Source organism: Schistocerca serialis, chromosome 4 (assembly GCF_023864345.2).
Source record: "Schistocerca serialis cubense isolate TAMUIC-IGC-003099 chromosome 4, iqSchSeri2.2, whole genome shotgun sequence".
NCBI classification, from domain to species: domain Eukaryota; kingdom Metazoa; phylum Arthropoda; class Insecta; order Orthoptera; family Acrididae; genus Schistocerca; species Schistocerca serialis.
In genome coordinates this window covers 661,537,830-661,556,254 of record NC_064641.1, presented here as the reverse complement: position 1 = coordinate 661,556,254, position 18,425 = coordinate 661,537,830, and the positions used below count along the sequence as shown (strand labels likewise).

The 18,425-nt window shown below is 39.2% G+C and overlaps 1 protein-coding gene across 5 annotated transcripts in view; it reads right to left on the bottom strand.

The window, feature by feature from the left end:
- Positions 1-17,459, bottom strand: part of LOC126475530 (zinc finger protein 143-like) — a 125,621-nt gene extending 108,162 nt beyond the window's left edge. For 4 of the 5 annotated variants that reach the window (XM_050103468.1, XM_050103470.1, XM_050103471.1 and 1 more), the window contains exon 1: positions 17,386-17,425. The gene's annotated coding sequence lies outside the window, so the exon portion shown is untranslated. Of the gene's footprint in view, positions 1-17,385 lie in introns of all 5 variants that reach the window. The other variant, XM_050103469.1, reaches the window with a different exon arrangement.
- Between the last annotated feature and the right edge of the window lie 966 nt (positions 17,460-18,425).

Below are 18,425 nucleotides of genomic sequence, written 5' to 3'. Positions count from 1 at the left end.
AATGATGGACCAGGTCTAACAATTTCAAAGCCAAAGGTGCCGCCAAACCATACACCTGACAACCATAGTCCTAGCAGGATTAGGCCAGTGCCTGGCAGATATGAAGGAGAATAATGTGATCTGCATCTCAAGAGGTGTGAGCAAGGAGGCATAGAGCATTAAGCTTTTGCACATAGCTAGTATTTAGTTGATGAAAATGGAGCAGCCAAGTCAGAGTCTTGCCAAAAAGGAGTCCCAAAACTTCAGACCATGCAACAATGTCCAAGCACTGTGTATCCCAGAAGTGTTCTGGGTCAGGATGGATGGTGTATGATGACAAAAAATGCAAGACCTACATTTTTGTAGGAGATAATTAGAAACCATGAGATTTGTCCCAAACAGAGCCCCATCAGACGGCACCTTGGAGCTGGCATTAACAGCCAGGGCTACAGAGAGGGAGCTGTACCAAATGCAGAGGTCATTGACATACAGCGCAGGGGCAACCAATGGCCTCACAGAGATCATTAGCCCATTGATGGCAATCAGAAAGAATATGGCAGTTAGCATGGAGCCCTGCAGAACGCCATTCTCTTAGGCCCATGGAGAGCTGAGTGAAGTACCAACTCTCAGCCAGAACAACTGATGGGATAAAAAATGATGAATGAAAATTGGTAGAGAGCCTCATAAGCTCCAGTCATAGATTGTAAGTAAAAAGTGATGGCACCAGGAGGTTTTGTATGCCTTATGTAGGTAAAAGAAAGACTGTAATGAGATGTTGGTATTAGGAAAAAGTGTCAGAGTGCCTTTCCACACAAACTAGATTGTCAGTTGTGGATTGTACCGCCTGGAAACCACACTGATAGAACAAAAGGCCCTCGTGATTCGAGAACCCTGCATAATCGGCGAACAATCATCCTTTCAAGCAGTTGGTGAGGTTAATCTGTCGGTAATTGATAATGGATGTTGGGATTTTGCCTGGCTTAACAATTATGGTGATGATACTATCTCACCTTTGTGAAGGGAAGACACCATCGAGCCAAATATGGGTGAAGATCTTAAGGAGAAGTATCTGTTGAGAAACAGTCATATGTTGTATCATCTGACTGAATGGAATCAGGTTTGGGGGCCATATTGTGAGACGAAGCAAGAGCTTGAAGCAATTTCCACTCAGTGAAAGGTTCATTATATAATCCAGCATGCCAAGGTGTGAAGGAAATGGGAATGTCACTTACATATCCAGAAGGCAGCTGCATAAGAAGAGGGGACAGAGTCTTTGCAAAGTAGGTCATGAAGTATTCAGCAAGAGCCCATCCTGAAAGATGGGTCTTCGGTGGTCCAGAAGGCTACAGAGCTGGGCCCATAACCAGGAGAAAGAGGCATACATTCCCAGGGAGAAGACAAGGGGTCCCAGCATTCCTTCTTACTGAATTTAATTACACAGCGAGCCTCAGCACAATGTTGCTTAAAATGATAAGGTTGGTGTGCAAAGGATATCACTTGAAACATTGCAGGGTTCTTTGGTGATCCTGAACAACAATTACAATGTCTTTGGTCTGCCATGGCACTGGCTGGTGACAGATGTGACCTGTACAAAGTGGAATAACAATTCCAATGGCGTGGGTGATTGCATTGGAGGTGTCTCGCACAGCTTCACTGATGCAGTCTGACAGACAGACAGTGCGGAGGGGCAGGAGGTAAACCGAACAGAGAATAGACACTTGGCTCTTTGAAGCACCTATCATAGTAACAAGTTCATCTGGCGGTAGCAAGGAGGCGATACCAAAACATTCGCATGCCTGAAAAGCTACAGAGTGTGCAGCATGGGAGGCTCTAATCAAGAGTAATCCATGGCATATTTTTGTCAATTTACTATCAATATGTTCCAGAAAAATACTTCTCAATGTAAAAGTATCTCCATAAATTCATGTATATACAAAGTTCTGGATAAATTGTTTCACTACTGGATGTCTGGTTTGTTCCTTTTTCCATTGGGTAGGGAAGGAAGTAAGGTTATTACCATCCACACTGAAATTCTTACACCTGTCTGATGAGATAGCCAGTTCAGAATGGTCAGTGGTTCAGTGTAATTTAATACGTTTTACATGCGAAACATCCACCCTTAAGCCACCTGCTCTGATCAAGGGCTCTCCCCATAAGACACTTCTATCCGCAGCAAAGGCCATCTGGCACATGGTAATTGTTGGGAGTCATGATGCCTCCAGGAAGATGAGCATCTACACCTTGGCATACACGAGATGCTAGAATCTCAGGCATCTGCACTGTAATCCCTGTGTTGCCATTGGGCTTAACCGAAAGGATACACAATGACCCCACCACGTCGAGTTGGCTACTACGTTCACTCTGACACACATATGAGTATGCAGGATGTCTCTCCTAAGAGGCATCACGTGCATTTTCTTTCGCGTTTCTCCAGACATTTGCAATTTCATTTTTGCAATGTGTAGCTGGAGTCAACCCAAACAAATAGTGTTCATAATGTCTTTCATGCGATGCCCAGTGTTGATGGAAAGAGTCAGTTTATTTCCATTACAAACAAAATTATTTTTAAAGTGGAATTTTAAATGCCCATATGAAAGAGTAGGCCCAAATTACTCTAGTTCGATATTTGTTTTATCAATATGTATATGGGGCATTCAAAAAGAAACGAGCTGGAGGCATAATTACAGAAACCAGTACCAGTATGTTAGAAGTAATGACCCTGGCAGTTGAGACATTTCTCCCGCTGTGACACAAGGTGGTGAATGGCTGTCTCATAAAATTCCCAGCACTGCAATGTTAATCTGTTCCGTACGTATAGCTGGACATCGTCGACCACACAAGTACAGGAAACGTTATGCTGACGTTCTTCTTTGACCAAGATGGCCCCCTTTGATTCACTTCCTGCAGTACGGGACACAACAGTGAATGTCCAGTATTACTCACAAACCTTGACCACCCTTCGCCAAGTGATCAAATCAAAATGACCAGGTAATCCCACCCGTGGGGTCATTCTGCTCCACGACGATACAAAGCCTCAAATGGCCAATACAGTTGTGGCACTCCTGCAGAAATTCAAATGAGAGGTTCTCGGCCAACACAGTCCGGACCTCTCTCCCTGTGATTACACCATTTTTGGTCCCCTTAAAAAGACTCTGAAGGGCAAACAATTCACCTTGGACGATGACGTCCAGCTGTACATGTAGAACTGGTGAACATCGCAGCCCCGGTAATTTTATGAGACAGCCATTCACCGCATTGTGTCACAGTGGAACAAGTCTCTCAACAGCCAGGGTCAATACTTCCAACATACAGACACTGGTTTCTGTAATTATGCTTCCAGTTCATTTCTTTTTGAATGCCCCTTATATTAACAGGGACAGTACAACTCAAAGAATAACTAGTACTCCAGCAATGATAGCACTGCCTGCCCTACGCTGACTGCTACCTCTAAGCATGCAGTGCTACTGACTCGCTGCTGTATTGCTGTTTATTCTTTGTGTTTTGCTGTCCCTGTTAATACATATCAATAAAACAAATATTGCACTACACTAATCTGGGAGTGCTATATCAAACAGGCATGTCAAATTCTGATTTAAAAATTATTTTGTTTGTAACAGGAAACAAACTGATGCTTTCTGTACACACTTGACACTGCATGAAAAACATGATGAGCACTATTTGTTTGGGCTGACTCCAGCTACACAATGCATTAAAAAAAACTGCAAATATCTGGTGAAACACCAGAGAAATGAGCCTGACAACTCTTAGGAGACACAGCCTGTACAGCCCACACAGGTACTGTGCGCAGATGATCTTTAACGCTGCATGCAATAGGCTCTATTTAAGATATTCTTTGGCCCACACTGCAGAAAAAGATACTTGGAAAATGAACGGCAGACCCAGAAAGGGACCAAAAATTACTTCAGACAAAAGGTGATGAACAAACGATTATTCTGAGAAAGAAAGACAGGACCTAGTGAATAGCCATGTTGACATCAAATCTGCCACCCTGAGAAAGAGAGTAAGAGGAGGAGGAGGAGGAGGAGGATAGAGGTGAAAGATTACAGCACAGGAAAGGAAGCATGTGCTGCAATAACTTGCAACCCTGTGCTCACCATGCACGTAATTACAAAAGAGTCGTGAGCACTCTGAGATGTTAAATATAAACAGATTTGGCTTACACTAATGTCATATGAATATGTTTGCCTTTATTAAAGTTAAGGCATTATAATACTTCACAAGTTGTAAACAACTGGCATGTAGCCTTCCACACAAACAAATTATATTTACATAGTCTGTACATTGACTCAACCCACATCATTTCGGTAGATATCATATACATGATTTAGGAAATGTGGAATAAGCTACTTAAAAGTTCTTAAGACACACAAAATTTCTGAACATAAGATATTACACTAACATTCCTTTCTGGATCACTCATTAAGTGAGGATATGTGATACTTTTGATGGTGATCATATCGTCAGTTGTGGACACTACGTTTTGTAGCTCATGTGCTGCTGTTTGATAAGAGGATGCTGTGTGTCAGTATCTCACTTTTTTGCTTGATTTCTTTTATTCACAACACTAATACACTGTAGAATCATGTATTTGTCATCCGCATGACACAGGAGACACTTTATAACAGACTGGAAGAAAGTAATAACAAACAAAACTGACCCAAGAAACTTCGTCATCATTTGTCAACAATGATCTGTGGAAACCATAGAAAATCAGTGTCAGCAACTGAGACAATTTGCTGAATCATGTAAAGAACAATGTGGGAGAAAGAGTAATATATCCATTTCCTTTCCCTTGGTTTTCAGTTCTGAGTGATGGAGATCTTTTACTGCAACCAAACATTTACAGTCGTCCCCCCCCCCCCCCCTTCCTCCTCAAAGATGAAGAAATTTGCAACAATAACAAGACTAAGGAAAAATATCAGACTAGCAGAAAGACATCAGTTGAGAATGACACTACAGCTGAAAACTTGCCATTCACACTCTTAAGACTTTTCTAGAGAATGGCTTTCAAAAACAGCATTTGAACACAAAAAATCTATTACTGTGAGTTTCCAATAGGGCAATGAGGCCATTCAAGATCCAGTGCCCAATGGCACTTGATGTGATTACATTAGATTATCAGGGCTGGAGTTATTCACTGCCACGCTTAACAAATAACCCCAGAATTATTTTAGATTTATCACTGTACAGAAAGAAATTTTAAATCTGTGTTTTAATTTGGGAATTGCAATTATGTTGTAGTTTATGCTGATGTTTCTATGCAGGGGAATTCCATTGGCTGTGTTGTGTTATTTCCTGAATATGTCCTCAAGATTTGCTCACCTGGTGCATTCATTCACAGTATATGATGCCGAATTATCTTGAGTGATCCTAGAGCAGAGGACATGTCACCATGTTACCAAACTCCTTATCTGCACTGACTCCTTGAGTGCACTTTACACTATCCATTACATATAACATATCCAGATGATCCACAACACTTTTTCCCACCTACGAGGCAGCACAAGGAGATGTCATTCTGTTGGGTACCAGGGCATGCTGTGACTGAAGGTAATGAAGCAGCTAAGAATGCCTGTATAAATATAATTCTCTAATATGCTGGTTCTATACATGAAATTACTTCACTGTTGAGACAAAAGGTTCATATGTTTGTGGGGATGGAGGATTGTGTAGACTGCAGCCAGGGAAACAAATAACATGGCCGTGGCATTCCTTCTCCTGGCCACAGAGGAAAGAGAAAGTATTTTTAATGCACATCCGGAGGACACTCGCCTCGGACCCTTGGGTTCCTCCTCTGGGGAGAGGACCCACCAGTATGCAGCACTTGGAGTGTATATATCGGTGTACGCCATATTTTAACGTAATGTGTTTTATACCAAGATATGAAAGCTGCAACTGGCTTAACAGCTCATCTGACTTCTGCTTTATGTGACGAAGAAATGAATGTTGTTCATGTTTCAACATTCTGTGTAATGTCTGACTTCTTACATAGGTTATAGGAAAAGATGTGTGTGTATTTTCAGGGTGGCTGGTTTATCTCCCCCCCCCCCCCCCCCCTCCCCCCAAACTATCAGCCAGTCACAAATCTCTGTTACAGCATTTTAACTAATATATAGATAGAGTTTGTGTATTTTAATAACAGACTTTACAAACTGACTGTAGACTGAGTCTTACGTATTTTGTACACGTGGATGTGATTAAAAGTGTATTGGACTAAAATCTCATAACTGTCTCAAATTCGTTTACTAAGGACACTGATGACCTCTCTGATGAGTGACCTGTACAGCCGGCCAGCCAACCAACCAATCTGCCACCCAACGAACCTTTCTATAACATTATGAGTTTGCCAATGCGCACGCTTGCAGTGGTAAATAATGGACCGGTGCTGCTTAATTTTATATATTAACATAGATGATCATATATGACCACTTTTGATAACTTTTTTGGTTTATGAGGACCTTTTAACTCTCCAGATAATTCCTGATATAATTGGAGTTTTCTATGTTGTTTCATAATTGACGTCTGTTACATAGGGAAAAATTGCTGACTATGAACACTTGCTCATCCCATTCTCTTTTCTGGTCAGAACATGAACTGATTTTATTGCACTTGATGGTGTAACTAACATGCTGCAAGACAAGTGGTGGTTATAAATAAAGCACTTACAGCTGAAGTGGTTTTATCTTCAAAATGGAATATACTTCATAGCGCAAATATTTTTTGCGTCAGATCTTGATAAGATTTCAATGTGCTGCAAAGACTGGCAACTTACCTTAAATGTTCAGAAATGTAAATTGTGCACTTCACAAAATGGGAAAAAACACTCACAAATACCAGGGTGTAACACTTTGTAGGGATATAAAATGGAATGATCACATAGGCTTGGTCATAGATAAAACAGGTGGCAGACTTCAGTTCATTTGTAGAACACTACAGAAATGCAATCACTCTACAAGAGAGATTGCTTAAAAACACCTTTAACCCATCCTAGAATACTGCTCAATTATGTGTGGAACTTGTACCAAATAGGACTTACAGGGGATATGGAACATGCCACTACTGAGAAGGGTAGCACAAATTGTCACAGTATTGTATGACTTGTGGGAGAGTGTCAAAGAAATGCTGAAGAAACTGAATTTGCAGACACTTAAAGATAGACGCAAACTATCCTGAAAAAGCCTACTTACATAGTTTCAAGAATTAGCTATAAAGATGAATCTAGGAATATACTATAACTCCCTTTGTATCGCCCCTGTAGGGATCGTGAGGCCAAGATTGAGTATTACCGCACACAGAAAGGCATTTAAACACTCTTCCCACACTCCATATATGAATGGAACGGGAAGAAGCCCTAATGAAATAACCAATAATTAATCTTACCATGGCCATAAGAGTGTGTGTGAGGGTGCCTGAGTGTGAACGTGTGTACCATTGCTGGAAAAAAAGCTAGCGCTCAGAAGTTAGTGTGGATGCTGTTTTCTGTAACTATGTGGCACACACTGACCAGCTTTAGGTGTGTGGTTGTTTTTCCCTTACTTTACATATTGCTCCATCCAGGTATTTCCATTACTGTTAGAAACATCCATAGTTATTTGCATGTTTGTGAATCACATCTGTGACCTCTCACTTTCTCTGTAAAGAATATGGCAACGTGTTAATCATTTTCACAATTTCTTAAGCTACTTTTTTTAACATGTACTCTGCACAACACTGTGGAGTGCAACACAGAGAGTACTTCCCATTTACTACATATTAGGGTTTCTTCCTATTCCATTTGCTTATCGAGTATGGGAAAAATGATTGCTTAAATGCCTCTGTGCACACTGTAATTAGCCAAACCTTGTCTTTGCAGTCCCCACCAGGTCCACCATTTTTTTTATTTAAACTATTTCATGTCTTGGCCCCTCCATCAGCGTTATCCCATTCCAAATGGCATCATCAGGCACTGATATATTTGGCAGTGTTCTGTGATTATCTTAGAGGCCAAAGTTCTGCTGCAGCTGTTCTTTTTTTTGCCTGTTGTTCATTCCGACTTTGGCATTAAAACATAAGAGTCTTGAAAGAGGTCAGAAATCATGGTGCACATATACAAAGGAAGAACTACCTAGATTCCACTTTATTAAACTAGGCTTCGTCAATTAATGTTGATGCAGATACATCACATTAGATCTAGACAGTTCTTTCACTGCACTTATCCAAACCAACAATGGAACATGATTGAGCACTATAGGTCTAGCTGACAACAAAAGCAAAGAAACGATCATGTCCCTTGTGGAAATTTCAACAAGAAAGAGTGTAACTTATTGCAAAGAGAAAATTGGCCCTATTAATGGAAGAGGGCAATGAAATAAGTATTGTCTCTGTAATGGGCACTGACCAAGCCAATAAAGTAAACCACTAACCAATGGTCATTAAACACCTACGAAACAGAGTATGACAACTTCATAGTTCCGGTAGTTCCCATGTGTAGGTACTAATAGTTTACGAAATTATACATACTGGCTATTTTACACAAAGATTTTCATAAAAGGGTGACACTAATGGCACTGTGACGTAAAAGCTGTACCCAGTATACACAGATCTTTGGGACTTCATGACAACAAAGAAACTACCAAATGAAGATGTGTGGGACCACAGAAGAGCATTTCATCATGCCCCATATGACCTCATTTGCCAAGCTCTTTGATGTCATGAAAGCCCAGAGATATATGTAAACTTGGTACATCAGTGTACTACAGAGTCCAACAGTAATTTCTCCACCTATTGATATCACTAACAGTGTTCATCATCAAGATTCTGTTCCGTCACTGCTATTACTAATCCTCTGCATGGATATAGCCACAGCAAACAAAGACACATCACATCCATGGATACTTCTTTACATGGATAATGTTACCCTAGCGAAAGACACACACCTTGAATTCCAACATCAGGATAGATAGATGGGCGGAGATTGGTCTGTGCCTCAATACCCAGAAGACTGAGTAGGGGCCTACCTGGAATGTGGCCCCTAAACCAATAGTACTATCAGAATCAATTATCAACACCTGCAGAACATGATCCATTTTAAATACTTAAGATCCATAGTAACCTCAAACTGTGATGGCACTTCTGATATCTGGCCAAGGGTGAACGCAACTTCTCTCAAGTGGAGAAAGATGCTCAAACATCTAAAGGCCACAATTTACATTACCACAGTATGCTCTACAGCCATTTATGGTGCAGAATGTCAACCACTTACGAAGCAACATCAGTAGACTACTCAAAGAATGGACACGACTGTGCTCACAGACTTATTTAGTATGGTCACATAAGAAATTAGGGAACAGGTCTATGTTGGTATGGTATGATAAATCAGGGCAATCCTATTACAAAAAAAGGTCCTCAATTACACCCAGGTGTCATACAACCACCTGGCAACAGGTCTGATATGTGTGACATTGGTTTAAAAATGTGAAGATGTCATCGAAGAACGGAATGGAGATGTAGTCAAACAAGTGGACTGTGCACATGTGGGATAAATGCTAAGAAACAGAGAAATATTGATAAAAGGCCCAAAAACATCCATACCAGAAAGCCAGGAGAGTAACAGAACAGGCTTACTGCCGGTGCACAGCAAACAACAACTCTTTGATCTTACAAAAATTCATACTAAGCAGTTCTAAACAAATAATAATGACTCCGAGGTACCAGAAGCAGAGATCAATGAGTACACACTGGTTAAGTCTCTAAGTGTGAAGTTCTTAAGCATGTAATTGACTCAGTTTTTCAGATGGGCACAGGGAAGGACAGGAAGTTAAATATGGGGCATAGTTGAATGTTTGTGGCTCTGGAGTCAGTTTTGTGAACAGACTGGAGTTAGTTCGAGGGCACAGCTGCATCTTCATGGCCCAGAAGTCATCAGTAGGTACCTTAGTGTGTGCACTGATGAAGAGCAGAACTGTGATTTATAAGTTATCTAAAGCAAATTGTGTGTAAATTACCCAACACTGTATAACTGGGATTAACCAAATGGGGCAGTGCAGCTGCTAAGACACTGACCTCATATTTGGGAGGATGGAGTTTGCGCCATCTGGCCATACTGATATATGTTTTCCATGGTTTTGTGCAGGTAAACATTCTGAACTGTCAGTCACTGAATTAACAAAGCTAGATGACTGCAATAAGCCAATGATTCTGTGTCGTTACCAGTCACCTGATCGTAATGTGGACACTTACTTCAACAAATTTACTGAAGTCATAGAAAGGGCCTCTGCTGTCCCAGAACCGGCATAATAATATTTGCAGACATGAATATTAACATAGATGCTGAGGGTGAAATTAGCCATAATTTCCTGAACTTTCTGAGCACTTTTAGCATGGCACAAGGGGTAAACACTGCTACAAGGGTTTAAAAAAGTTCAGCTTCAATTTGAGACAATGTACTTATGGACACTGACAGGAAAAATTGTAAAGTATTTGTTAAGAGATCTTGGCAATTCGGATAATTACCGTTGGCTAATACAGCAAAAGACAGGCTCGGTGTAAACTACAAAACTGCATGCCTACAAAAAGATTTTCTCAGATCATAAGAAACCTACTTTTTCTAGAAGGCTGGAAAACCAAACCAGTGAAAAGTGTACATGTAGGAGCTAAGTTCTCTAAATTTTGCATGTTGTTTAAATTAATGTTTGAACTGACATTTGTAACAGAAGCCAATTCTACTGCACCAGCTAAGGAAAATATGTGGATAACAGTGGGTATTACGAAGTCCTCATAAACACTTAAATTTCTCTGCTCTTTGCGAAAGCACTGCACTAATCCATAGTTCCTCAAGTACTACAACAGGTATAAAAAATCATATACAGGAGGATACTGCTTGCAGCAAAAAACCATCATTCAAAGACAAATTAATAAGTAATTCATAAAACAAAAATAAAGTGTCAGAGAATGTTATGAAACCAGAAACTGGAAAATGCAGAAGCAAGTATAACATCATACTAGGTCTACAACTTTGCTTCCACCATTTTTTCTCGAAGTTCGAGACTTTATTGTGAAAAACTTACAAAACATTTGTGATTCAAAGTACTAGCCATCGTCGGCCACTGCTTTCTCCTAGGTTTAGGGCAGCATACGAATCCCACAGTATATACCTGGGCATCTTTTGAGGGGAGCCATGAATCGATCCAATTTTGCACTTGTTCATATGACCGCAAGTGCTAGTCGGCTAGGTCATGTGTCATAGATTGAGAACGGTGGCAGTCAGAGGGAGGAATATCTGGAGAATACAGTGGGTGGGATAGAACTTCCCATTTCAACGTTTCCAAGTATGTTTTGACGGGATTTTCGGCATAGGGTCGTGCACTGTCATGCTGCAAAATCTATTTTTCATGTCTATTACTGTAGTATGGCCATTTGTCCTTCAATGCTCGGCTCAAACACATCAATTGCTTTCAACAACGATCTCCTGTGATTGTTCCCGTCGGCTGCAGTAGCAGCGAAAGCTTTCGCTCTTTCACAACCATGCTGGTCTTCAATGTCAAAATCACCATTCTTGAAGCATGAAAAACATTTTCTGCGACATTCTGTCACTAACAGGCTTCTCATCGTAGGTCTTACCCAGCTGTTTATGAGCCTCAGCCACAGATTTCTTCATATCAAAGCAGAAAACTAAAACCTCCCGCAGATGACGAGAAGTGGGCTCGTAAGTTGACGTATTCAGTCGAGAATAACCTTATGATGCAATCAAAAATAGACTGATATTTTGATGGCGTTATGTTCTCAAATGCCTAAGCTTACTGTATGGTACTTATAACGAACAACTTGAACCACTACTTTTCACTGCTGCCCTCTATTGCAAAACAGCAGAAGCAAAGTTGTAGACCTAATAAAAATCGGAGATGGGGATAGAATAACAATAAATCCTCAGGAATCAGCAAAATTTTTAAATCATTACTTGTTTGGCATTGTGGAGAAGCTGCAGCAATATCTTGCTAAAACACATGTAGCACCCGCAAAGTCTTACACAGGGAACACAATGATGTTTCCCAAAACAGAGCTTCAAGTTAGGAAGGCAGTACAACAATTGAAAAAATAAGTAGTCAGTGGGCATAGATGAGGTTCCTGTCTATGTTCTGAATGTGTGCACAGATGGCGCACAAACCCCATTAACAAACATAAATCATTAGTTCAGATGTTTCCCAGGGTACATAAAGCATGCACAAATGGTGTCCTTACTAAAGAAAGGTAATGCAGAAAGAAATGAAAACTATAGGCCAGTTTCACTGCTGTCTTCATTCTCTAAAATAATTGAAACAATCATGAATGAGAGACACAATTTGCATAAGTAAATTCAGCCTCTTTAACAAAGCTCAGATTGGCTTCAAAAGTGGTAGTAGTACCTACAATATCAGCCATTTCAGAGTTCACAAAGGTGGTTCTTTGAGCTCTTACAGGGATGACTGTGCTACTGGCATTTTCTTGAATTTGTCCACGGCTTTTGACACTGTTGGCCATAAAATATTACTGACAGAGCTAGAAGCACTAGGTATAAAAGGAACATCAAACTCATGGTTTCAATCTTAGTTGCAAACAGTGGAGATTGTTCATGTCTGCCAATGATAAATTTTTAGTAACACAATTGTCAGAAAAAAAAACACATGCGTGTGTGTGTGTGTGCGTGCGTGTTTTCCTCCCTGTAATGTTCTGCTCCAGTTCTGTTCTTAATATATATCGATGACTTTCCAGGCACTGGCACTGTACGACATGAAGAGAAACTTTTCTTTGCTGGTGACAGCAACATCATAGTCACTCATAAAACCACAAAGCTCCTATTGGAGAAAGCAAATGAAACCCTCCAGGAAGTTTACAATTGGGTTGTATGTAATAAATTAATGCTGAACATAAAAAAATGAACAGTATGCACTTCAGGGGAAAAAAAGTAATGCTGTCACTTTAAACATAGATGGTAAATCTATAGATGTGTAGCAGACAAAGTTTTTAGGAATGAACATCAATTGTCAACTAACATGGAGTGAACATACAAAGATACTGGCAAAAAGAATGTCATCTGCAGGCCATGTTCTTGGGATGTTAACATCAGTTTGTAACTGACAATGTCTTAGGACATACTATGCCTCCACACACACGTGCCTTAGTTATATGATTCTCTTCTGTGGACTCAAGGCATAAAGCATGGTTGATTTGTGGGAGGGAACCAAACAGCCAGGTCATCAGCCCCATCAGATTAGGGAAGGATGGGAAAGGAAATCAGCCGTGCCTATTCAAAGGCACCATCGCGGCATTTGCCTGAAGTGATTTAGGGGAATAACAGAAAACCTAAATCAGGATGGCCAGAAGTGCATTTGAACCATTGTCCTCCCAAATGCTTGTCCTGTGTGCTAACTGCTGCACCACATCTCTCAGTGGCACAAAGCATGGACATAATCTTTAAACTCCAGATAAGGGCCATGAATATTTATTGAAACTAGTTGGACTCATTGCAAAGAGCTATTTAAAACACTAGGCATCCTTACTGCACCATAAGAGTTCATATACCTATCTGTAATGTGTACCAGGGAAAATATTACTAAATATTGCACTCTTTGTTCTATACATAATCATGGAACATGAGCCACTTCTGAGTTGTATTTAACCAGGAAAAACAAACAAAAAGGTCAAAACAGCGTTTCTATCAGAGGATAAATTTGTATAATAAATAATCAAATGAAGTGAAAATGATTAATAAACAAATTTGTTTAGAAACAACTAGAATGTTCTTCACAAGTAATGCATATTACACAATTAAAGATTACTTAGAGAACTCAAGAGTAGTGGATGATAACAAAAGGGAATAACTACTTCACCTTGTCATGTTTCAGATGATTATGGTTTATTGTCCTCACTAGGATAATGTGCAAAGATGTACAATGCATGATGGTAATGTACATTGGCTTAGCTTTTCAGGTGGACAGTGGCACGTAGTTGAATAGATGGTAATGTCAGTTTGCTTAGCTTTTCAGGTAGACAGTCGCACACAGCTGAATATGGAGTCTGGTAACTGAGGCAAGGGGCATAGCAGCATCTTCTCAGGCCAGCAGTTTGGTGACTGTCTTAGTGCAAGCAGCAATGAAGAGTGGAACAATATTTTACAGTACAAGTGACTGGAAACAGCCCGAGAGTCATCAGTGTGTGAGCAGTGAAGAGGGAAACCATATTTTATATTGCAACTTGCCTGCAACAATGTGTGTAAACGAAGGAACATTGTACAATAGAGAATTACCAAATGCAGTGCAGTGCAGTTGTTATGACAATTACCTCATATTCGGGAGGATGGAACTGTTCTGTCCAGCCATCCTCATTTGACTTTTCCTAGATCACTAAGGCAAATGCCAGGATGGTTCCTTAAGGCCATGACAGACCACCTGCCCTATCCCCCTAGGCTACCAGTTCCATTCTCTTAAAGCATGTTATGAATGCTGTGTGTTATATTTTTGCCTTCTGATTGGCATTGTATTGCCATGCCAATTCCTATATCACTGAGAGATGATCCTTGGATGAATAAATAAGTAAATAAATACAGGACGCATAAGCACGATTCTGTTAGTTTTACATTTGCAAATTTATTACTATGTTGACCTGTGGACAGGACTATTAACACACTTTCACCTCATACTGTGATATGCCACACCTTCTGGAGGCAATGTTACTAAGATCAATAAAGTTTTTATTGTAATGAAGTAAGCATTAAAAATATTGTGAATATTGAAAACAGAAGGTCTCGCGAAAGCCTCTTCAGAAACCTAGGTGATCCGTACATGTTCATACCAATAGATACAGGGTGTCCCACAAGGACTGGCCAATATTCAGGGGTATGACAGGAATGATCATTCGAGGCAGAAAAGTCTAATAAACATGGGCTATACACTGCATACCTTAAGAACTATGAACACCACTACATCTTCGATACTGCGAAACAAATCTCTTCTACTGCAACATTTTTGCTTTCTACATTTTGAGAGGAGGTAGTGTCGGCCAAAATAAGAAAAAATGTCCAGTAAGCATGGGCTCTTAGAGTGCACAGCACAAGTGCTCATAACCTTTAAGGTATGCATTTTAGAGCCATGTTAACTAGACTCTTTCGCTTTGAATAATCATTTTTGTCATATCCCTGAATGTTGACCATTCTTCCTGAAACACCCTGTATACAACTCACTAATGGTATTCATAATTAATAATAATAGCAAGTTTAGAGTGTACTCTTCAATTCAAAGCCACAAGATTAGAAGCAGTAATAATTTTCATGTAGACTATGCATCCCTAACTCGAGTTCAGAATGAAGTTTCATACTGCGGTGTAAAAGTCGATAACAGGTTCCATCATACAGGAAATTAAAAATCTGCAGATGTTCAAAGACAAAGAAGAGTTTCTCATTAGCAGTCCCATCTCAACTTACATTTAATTCTCAGCAGGAATGAGAAAACAATACCTGACTTTACACACACATCAGAAGATCATGTTTTAACACCCTACTGAAGTCATTAGAAACAGAGCAATTGCCTGTAATACTCAAGAAAGGCTAGGAAATTGACTGCTGCTCTGTTTAAGGATCTTTCTTGTAGTAGATCTTTCAGTCATGTTTGCTGTAAGATTGTGTGTGAACTATAACTGTTTGAGTTAAGAACAATGACAGAGGAGAAGAAATTAAATATCAATATTATTAACAACAGTCATGATCAAAACAATAACAAACTTCATCACACAGCCAAATCCAGCACCCGCAAGCAGCACATTAAATGAGTTGTATTCCCTGACACAGTGGAGGGGAGCCCCTGGGGTGTGGAAATAGGTCAAGGTAGTAGACTTTATTCAAGTGAAGTATAATGCAGTAACACAACTTTATATAACATTATGATACACAATTATATTAGTAATTATACTTTAATACATTAATTGAAAGATTCTGCAAAATAATTTTCTGTGGGCAGAACAGGGTGTCCAAAAACGGTTTTCAACTCTACTATCACATGAATAAGGGATTTAAAGTGTTATGGCAGGCTGTTGGACACATTTGTACCCATGTATCCTAACCCTTTATGCAGTACCTTAAAACTTTAGTTATGGGGACATACATATTCGTAAATTTAGTAGTAATGTGAATATTGAAGTATGTAATTAACACTTTAAAATGTATATCTTCAAAAAGATAGAAGGCAGAAATAGTCAAGTGTTCACTTGCCAAAAACAACAACCGAGAGAATGAACAGCAAATAATATAAAAGGGCAACTTTTTTCATAAAATGAAACCTGAACAGCAGAATGAATCAGACTAATACAGTCATCCAATACACTACAACAAATACAAGTCCATAAAACATCGTGCTACAGTTGTTAATGGAGACCTCAACAAATAAGCATGTCTCCAGGGTATGATTCATGGCTATCATTTGCTCAAAGTAACTTAATCGTTGGCCAGTTACTTGTTGATTGATAGGTCGCATTAAATCACAAACTAACACCTTCCATTCATGAGACTGCACCAGGATTGTAATTTAAGAATGCCCGACACGTGATTAATCCGACGAGATATTCCAATTTAATAAACCCAGACAAGCCTGACCCAGTTTTTGATAATATATACTTACTATTAATGTCTAGTAACATTGAATTACTTAAATCATTTCAGTCCGAAGTTACTACCTTCATCCTTCTTGAAGAATATTTCGGAAGAAAATGCAAACTAAGACTTCATTTCTGAAGTAGCCTACAATACATCCAGACACACCAATTGCGAATTTCGAAGAGTAACCCTTTCAGAGTTGTAAATCACGCGTATTATATTCTGTTCTTTGTGGCAGAAGAAAACAATTCAAATATGACGCCACAAACTCTATTAGATACTCTCTACTATGCTACTCAAAAATTTCCTCCACAGGGCACATACTGAAACTACTATTTATGTCCCCATCTCTATGAATGCAGCAACGACAACCAAACGATAAATTTGATAGAAATTTTCAAGTTGATACATAAGTCAAGGAATCATCGACCGTAGAAACGCATGCAAGCTTTAACAAGAAATTATTAATACGACGGAGTTAACGACAAAAAAAGGAGTTTGTGTGTGTGTAACAAGCATAGTGCTTCAAAAACGAAACAGATACTGTTCCATTTATTAATTTAGGTCATATATTAACTAGGAACATAGTCATGAACGTTTGGTAAAGCTTTGAGTTTTACAGCTGTGTTACAACAGGGCACACAGAAAAGCCTCTAGTTTAAAATAAACAGAGGAAATTTCATATGCGACATCACGTGTTTCCAGTAAACAATAATTTAAATCCAGCTCAATTTCAAAGCTTTACCACCATTCACTTATTGCTCAACTAAAGAATCTTGGGAAATTACCCATGAACTCAGTATTCACCCACCATTCAATGCGGCAGTTGTAAGAAGCACTATGATCAAAGTAACACTTACAAACGATATTCGATAAGTGATTCGGAAAACTGAAAACCCCAAGAATTTTATCTGACACCTCTTCGAAACTCTCCAGACACGCCAACATTAATTAGGCAGCAAACTAATTTGCCACTACCATGACTTCTCTCGGGTGAGCAAATTACTTCGAAACTCCTCAGCAACAGAATCTACTGAGAATAATTAAGAAAATATCTATATTTTGCTAACGTAATTAGAGACCTAAAGTAAACAAAGCCATGAGCCGAGTTATTAATGACGAGTGCAGTATTACCGTTTATAACAAATTCAGTCCACAAATACGTGTTGTTATAATACAGGTACAATTGTAACTTTGCATCAAACAAAACATCTATGAAGTCATAAATTATTGTATCCATGAGATTTCACAGTGAAGCATGATAACTGCTAATCTCGACGTTATCATCACTTCTAAACTATTAAGCGATACAAGTTAAACAGAAATTTACCAGTTTAATTTCTTTCCAGATATCAAGTAAACTCAGGTACTAATACATGCATTTTGGTTGTAGGTGCTCAGTTAATTAAATTTATCTTCAGTTTTTATAAATGTTAAATCTTTCACGGCATTGACAGAGCAGCATTTATATGCACTGCTGTACTGTTACTTAAGTGAAATACAAACTGATAATTCTAAAGCTGTTTACTAGCAAAAATTGCAACAATTAATACATATATCTGTAAGTTTACTTTGCAACTTCGTATCTGATAATCCGCCAAAAATTTATCAGTACACCAGTGAGATTTTCTGGTCCTATTGTTAAATGGCTGCATTATGGTCTAGGAAATAAAAAACAAAACTTTTCGTTTATCGTTAAACTCCTGTGACCTATATAAATATTTCTTACCAACAAACGAATTCTTGACGATGTAACGTCCAACGTAGATGGAAACGATACAAGTTCATAAATCCAGGCGTGAAACCTTGGTCTACAAACATGTCAGCT